This window comes from Carassius auratus, chromosome 26, assembly GCF_003368295.1.
Source record: "Carassius auratus strain Wakin chromosome 26, ASM336829v1, whole genome shotgun sequence".
NCBI classification, from domain to species: domain Eukaryota; kingdom Metazoa; phylum Chordata; class Actinopteri; order Cypriniformes; family Cyprinidae; genus Carassius; species Carassius auratus.
The window spans coordinates 18,754,568-18,762,278 of NC_039268.1; the positions used below are offsets into that span (position 1 = coordinate 18,754,568).

The 7,711-nt window shown below is 35.8% G+C and overlaps 1 pseudogene; it reads right to left on the bottom strand.

Annotated features, from left to right (window-relative positions):
• Positions 1 to 324: 324 nt before the first annotated feature.
• Positions 325 to 5,838, bottom strand: LOC113044724 (lanC-like protein 1; annotated as a pseudogene).
• Between the last annotated feature and the right edge of the window lie 1,873 nt (positions 5,839 to 7,711).

Consider the following 7,711-nt stretch of genomic DNA (forward strand, 5'->3'; position numbering starts at 1 on the left):
TTTTTATTTAGATAAAAGCAAATGTATGCTCACCAAGGCTGCATTTATTTGTTCAAACATACAATATGACATTGATTATTGTGAAACATAATTGCAATTTGAAAAAAAACAGCTTTCTATTTTAAAATGGTATTTATTCCTGCGATAGCAAAGGTACATTTTCAGCAGCCATTACTCCATTCAGCATCACATCTTCCTTCAGAAATCAAAAGTGGAAAACAAACACTTCAATATATATATATATATATATATATATATATATATATATATATATAAATTATTAATTTAACAAATCTTTTCTTGATAAAAATACTATTTCTTTTTCTTTCTTTAAAAAAACTAAACAAAACATGCTGACCCTAAATTTTAAATGGTGTGTTATTAAATGTAAAGTAATATCCAGATACAAGTATCATTGAACTTCATACAGCAAAATGGAAGCTTAACTCTTATTATTTTGAAAAACACAGCATCTTCTTAGATTCACTTCTTCACTACCTGTGTGTACAGCATCCTGTAGTGCTCACATAATACTATACCAACTATGACAAAAACCAGCACTGGTACACAAATGTTTTCCAGAATCAAGTAATTTTGAGGATAGACTTCTGGAAAATGGAATGTTTTAAGTTGCTACACACTGACTGAATTTGTCCAAATTTGCAACCCACAAAAAAGTCTCTCTCTCTCTTTCTCTCTCTCTCTCACACTATATATAAAATACACATAGTGACACACTGAATTGTGCTAGTATACATTTTGGTCTGTGGATTTGATCTCCTTTCAATCATTTTGAAATAAAACAAAGCTCACGTACATCTACAGAAAGTGTAGCTAAATTAAAAGATCACAACTTCCCAAAGATGTACGAAATGGTTTAAACAACAGAGTTTTTAACTCCATCTAGTGGAAGAAAGTTGTGGCAGTCACTGTAAGCCAAGACACCACCTATCAGATATAACATCTGGTTTCCCCTTAATTTTTATTGCTGTGCAGATGAAAATGTACAAATACTGATGGAAAAAGTCAAATGAAAATGCTAAAAAATATTCCACCACCTAATAAAACCTAAAATCATGTTGGCAGTGCATCCTCTGATATAACAAGAGAGAAAAAAGGGGGATTTTCAATGAGTCATTTTAATTAAAGTAATACTAACAACATGAAAAATTCACAAACAAAATCAGTGCAATCTGTTAAGCCTATTGAACTATTTAAAACTTAATAGTTCTAATCTATAACCCTAATCTATACAGCCTAGATTCCCATCCACCTTCCAGTAAAGGCAAAAATAACATCTCCTGCGTACTGTTCTCCACATGTACAGCAGCTCTCAAAAGACTTAGCGTGAATTGTGACAGATCAGCGGCACATGCAGAGTGAGACAGTACTTTTCCACCATTACAGGACAAGTTCTTCTGGCTCCAGGAAGTTTAAGCGAAAAAGCTCAGTCATCTGGAACAGTCTGGAATGAGGAACTTCCAGACGTTAACAAGGGTTTTATTTGCATAATAATGTCTAGACAGTTAAACATTTAAAAGCAGACCTATATTTACCTTTACACCACAAAAGCAGGGAACTTGGCTTTAGTCGGTTGCAGCAAGTCAGCCAGGAAAAAAATTGTGCCTGCCATCCCTTCAAGAGGAAATATGATAGACAGGGAGGTATTTTAATATTATTCAAGAGCCAAACCTGTTCATCTATCAGATAGATCAGACAGACAGACAGATGGATGTATTGAGCAGTAAATCGTATTAGAGTGATTTCTGAAGGATCATGTGACACTGAAGAATGGAGGAATGATGCTGAGAATTCAGATCTGCATCACAGGAATAAAAAACTATGAAATTGTAATTATATTTCACAATCTTAGTTTTTTTTTCTTCTTTTGATCAAATAAATGCAGCTTTGGTAAGCTTAAGAGAATTCTTGCATGAGCTTAAAAAAATACAAATACAAATCGGTAGTCTAGATACACATGTGTAATATTTGCTCTACCTTCAAACGTGTATCTGGAGTCCATGTTTTCCATAATTCATGCACCAGTCTGCAAACTGCAGATGAGAAGACATCAAATCCCATCATCCTTCTGCACACACAACAGGTAATGACAGGTCCCTCTTGACAGCACAATGATTTATAACGGCCTTCATGTGTTGCACAGAACATGCATAAATTAACCCGGAGACAAAGTCATTTCATTGAAGTGGTTTGAAAAATATTAGAAATACTTTATGTGTGAACAAACACTTTGCTTCATGTAGGGACTGCAGCTTTCCCTGGAGTCCACTTATAATGTTAGTCAAGGTCTTTTGAATCAAAAATATAATGTAGTACTTCATGACCATTTATTGCTACTGTATCTTTAAAAATCTTAATTCTTATTGAATCTTTATTTATAACACAACATGTATTGTCAGGTCGAGAGGGGTCAGACTCACCATGCAGGCTCTGTAGAGGTGTTTGGGATCCTGGGTGAAGGATCTTGTATAGAGCCAGGAAGCTGTATGCGTTTCCGGCGGCTCCATGACAGAGGCCATAGCTCTTCTTCAGCAAACCCCTCTGCCAGATCACCTCTCCACAGCGCAGCGCGTCCTCCACATACTGCTTCACACCAAACACCTGGAGAAGAAATCTTATGTTTTCTGGATGCTTCTGTATGTCTGCTTGTGTGTAATGTTGTTTACTCACACTTGATGGCAGTGTAATACCAAGAGCTAAAAACTAGAAAGAGCTTTAAAAAGTTTCTGCTGGTCTCAACCCCACAACAACAAGAAAATGTACACAAAAACAAACTGTATTAATTTATAACATTGATATCAACAAAGTTTTGATTCAGAGAAGAGATATCATAGTTAACTATGACCATAAAACAAACAAACAAAAAACAAACAAACAAACAACCAAACACCTTCTGTGGCTCAGTGGTAGAGCATTGTGTTAGCAGCGCAAAAGGTTGTGGGTTCAATTCCCAGGGAACACACACACTTTAAAAAAAATAAATTAACTAAAAATGTATAGCCTGAATGCACTGTCTATTTGGATAAAAGTGTCTGCTAAATGCAATATATATATATATATATATATATGCGTGTGTGACCCTGGACCACAAAACCAGTCTTATTGTCGCTGGGGTATATTTTTAGCAATAGCAAATAGAACATTGTATGGGTCAAAATAATCGATTTTTCTTTCATGCCAATAATCATTAGGATATAAAGTAAAGATTTCCTACCATAAATATATCAAAATTTAATATTTGATTAGTAATATGCATTGCTAAGGATTCATTTGGAGGCGATTTTCGTATTTAGATTTTTTTGCACCCTCATATTCCAGATTTTCAAATAGTTGTATCTCGGCCGAATGTTGTCTGATCCTAATTAGCCATATATCAATGAAAAGCTTATTCATTCAGATTTTGGGTGATGTATAAATCAAAATTTAGAAAAAAATATGCTTAAGACTTGTTTTGTGGTCCTGGGTCACACACACACACACACACACACACACACACACACACACACACACACACACACACACACACACCACAAACACACACACACACACACACACACACACACACACACACATATATATATTTGAAATAGAAACATTATGTTCATATATAATCTATTTAATATATTAAATATAAATAATTATGTTTTACTACCACTTTTGTTCAGTTTAATACATTTTGATCAATTGTTCTCCTTGCTGAATAGAACATTAATTTCTGTCAAAAAATATCACTGACAACAAACTTTGAATGGTGTCAACTGGTCATCTGGTCTGCTTTCATTACATTACAGTCACTGAAAACAAACGAACATCTTTTTAACACTAGAAATAATGGAGGTCTTGGTTTCATCCATTGGGATTGGATTATGAAAGTTAGACTACAATATCATCTTTTGTTTTTGTCTATAAACAACAAATATTTACAATGTATTATATTTCACTGTCTGCATGTCCTTGGTTACATCAGCAGATGACAGAAGCAATTCCAGAAATTGGGAAATATATCATATTTTAATGATAAACAATAAGAGCAGGGCATTTAGAAAGGGCAGATCGTGATCATATTGAGTGCAACATATTGTCTTTATCATACATAACTCATTCTAGACATGCATCCTGTGTTTAAATGTAAGGTCATGTGCATTCTGTCAGGTCTGAGGCCAAAAGAATGGTGGCTGCCCTGTTGAATATATTGAATGGGGATCTTCTCCTGCTGAAATTGCTGGTTAATGAAGATGAGGCAGTAAAGGTAGCCCACTCTGCCATAGAGCAGCTCATCAGGAAGCCTGCCTTTCCCCTGCACTACTGACTGGTGCAAATGCAACAGCCTGAACACAATGCAGCAAATAGATCACAATAAGATCCCATGGGAATGAAACGCAGTCAAGACTGAGAAAGAGAAACAGGAAACAGAAGCTGAGCTGCCCTACAGACCAAGAAATCTTCCACATTTCACAATTGTTCTGGAATCGTAGTATGAGATTTCTAATGAACACCGGCTCTTGGGAGAATTCCAGCTCAATTTCATTAAAGTGGTAATAAGTCCTAAACAAGCCAACAATCCAAAGGAAATTAGATTCAATGTGGACAGCCGACAGCAGACAACACATTTTGATAGCCGTTCCTTCCATAACTTCCCTTTTCTGACCAAATTAAATGATATTTAACTATACTACTTGATTAAAAAAAGAATCTAAATTCCAAATGTAAATCAAGTTTATGTGGGTCAGTGACAAATAAGGATGTCTGAGATGATGACAAAGGGACAAAGTTCATATATAATTTATTATTCTTTGAAGAGTGATGTCACTGACTCTGGAGCAGGGTCAAACAACATCTGACCTGTTCACACACTCCTCAGCCTCTTGAGGTTTCTGGAGTCGATGATAGACCACTGCAGAAACAGGCAGCGGCCCTGCATCCCCTCACAGGAAGGTCACTCAGCTTTGTTAACCTCCTCAGACTGTGGCTGACATAGTCCAGAGCCTTCTGGAGGAAAGAGAAGTCTCCAAAGATGCTGTGGAGGTGCAGGTAGAGCAGGGCAATGCCTGCAGTAGGGGGAGGAGGGACTTAGCAATATGGGCCAAGGAAATTTATGACATACAACCATGAACATGAGAAGCATTAATGTGATAATAATACAATTTTTTATCAACTTCATTTGAAATATCTTCTTTTGTGTTCATCAGAAGAAAAAAATCTTACAGGTTTGGAAAGATGGGGTAGATAGGGATGAGTAAATTATGCAGTATTATTTCAGTTTTAACACACATGTACTGTATGTGTATTCTCACCTGCCCAGCCCGTGTATCCAGTACAGTCCCTGGGGTCAGCGTTTTTTAGTCCATGCTCCATGATTGCCAGAAGCTCACTGATCTTGCTGCTTATACAACTGGCACAATGCTGGGTCAACTGCACAGAGCAAAAGATTCATGAATAAGATATGACGATGATTAAAGTTATGAAACACATATTAATTCAGTAGGGTAATGAATGTGTATTATATTCTAAGAACAGCACAGTATGATTTATTATAATTATTTATAGGAAAACTGTAAGTCTGATCAGTCTGAAAAGATATCGCAAACTTCTCACAATCAGGGCCCAAGTCTCCCCAAGTTTGGGGCTTGAAGCCCAAGGATGAGTTGGAGTTAGAAAATGTGTTCTAAGAAAAAATACAACAAAAATATGTTGTTGGCTTTGTCCCAAGTCCCGTTTTACAATCACTCACATTTCCCTGCATGTCAAATGGGTGTTGTGCACATTCAGGCTGGAGTAATCTGGATAGGGATTCTTTAAGGCTCGTTGTTCAGACATTTTTTGGAGTGACATGAAATGAAGTCTATAAAACAAGAGGAGATTTTAAATTGACAGAGGGTTAGATGCATTCAATACTGGTTGTATTCAATACTTATTAGGTGACTGCTTACACACACACACACACACACACACACACACACACACGTACATACAAAAAAAGATGTTTGGAGCATCACAGGCGCGTTCAGTTACAACATTTGATCATGACAGGTTAATTTTCGGGATCAATTTAAGCATGTCAGTTGAACACTTTGGGCATCGTTAGCACAGTAGGATCGAACATCTGAGGGCAGCTTGAATTTGCACCTTATCGGTGTCTTTAGGAGACCGAACTGAATATTTCTGTCCCATTATTGACGCATTGGGACGTTCTTCATAGACTAAGTGCTCAAAAGCCTATTATGTTTTGATTCACGATTAGGGCATTTCGCATGAACACACACAGGCCCAAAGTCCCGTTATAAACCAGTACAATAGTAACTATTCCATCTTTACTTAATCAGATGTTCTATAAACCTGCAAATCACTTATTTGGCATAAATTATAAAGTTTAGGGATATGAAACTGGGGTCAATAAACACACGCCCCCTTTTGCGTCATGCGATAGGATGCGCACGCAGTACAGTATAACGTTACAAGCTACAAATCAACAGTACGTGTTTCTAATCAAATGCAACCCTGCTAAATAACTTTATAAACAACGCTTATTTTATTTTTAATAATAGTCAACATACCACTGTTGTAGAGCTGCACTGTTGAATTCTTCTCGTCTGATCGCAGGACGCTCTGTTTGTGAACAGCTCACTGCAGCCATCTGGTGTTGAGAAGGGTTACTACTTTACTACACTATTTAGCTCATAAGAGGCCAGAATGAGATGATACTGCTGTTACTTCACAGTTAAGATTGAATATGAATTTTTTTCCCCCAGTGCATAACGTGGCAAACCAAAGTTAAAGTTAGAAAATGTATCAATAATTCAACTTATTATGGTGATCTTTAATAAGAATTGAAGAAGAATATAATAGCAAATATTTAAGAATAACACCATAGACAATAAATGAAGTGAAACCAGAATGCCTTATAATATTATGTGCATTTGTTTATACATTTTGGACATCAAATGCATAATTGTAATTATTTTAAAAGGAAACACTGGTTTACAATATAGCTTCAAGTGGGAAGAGATAATAATACGATAATAATATTGCAATCATTTATAGGATAGTAATTTGAATAATATAAAATATATGAGATCACACTGAATGACAAGTATATGGCAACAGCTCGACAAATAACCAATGATTCATACATTTCATAAATATTAATATTATTAAGCAGAGAAACACAAACAAAGTTCAGATATTTAAATCAGCATGACATCTAACAAAGGAATTACCTAAAAGAAACTTTGAGAAAGTAATAACTGGTAAGAGATGATTTCTTTTGAATATGTATCATCTGATTTGCTCTAACCTCTTTGAGAGTCTCATCAGAACTTAAATCATTTATGAGGGACTGAATGATAGTGATGGATCCTGAAACACTGAAGAGCGTGATCATGTTGCTGCCATGGCGATGGAGCTCTGATAGACTGATGTTCAGTAATGCATTTGACTCAAGAAAACATATGCATGTTTCATGGTATCCAAACTTTCCATGAACTTTCTAATTCTGTGATTTTTAAAACTCACAGAATAGATCTAAACAATTGTTAGTGTTTGAATGTCTCAAATGTGGCAGAAATCACTGAAGTAAATCCTCATATTTTAATGCAACTCCAAGAGAAATCTCTCTCTCTCTCTCTCTCTCTCTCCCTCACACACACACACACACACACAATATACTTCTGATGTTTCAACAACTACATTT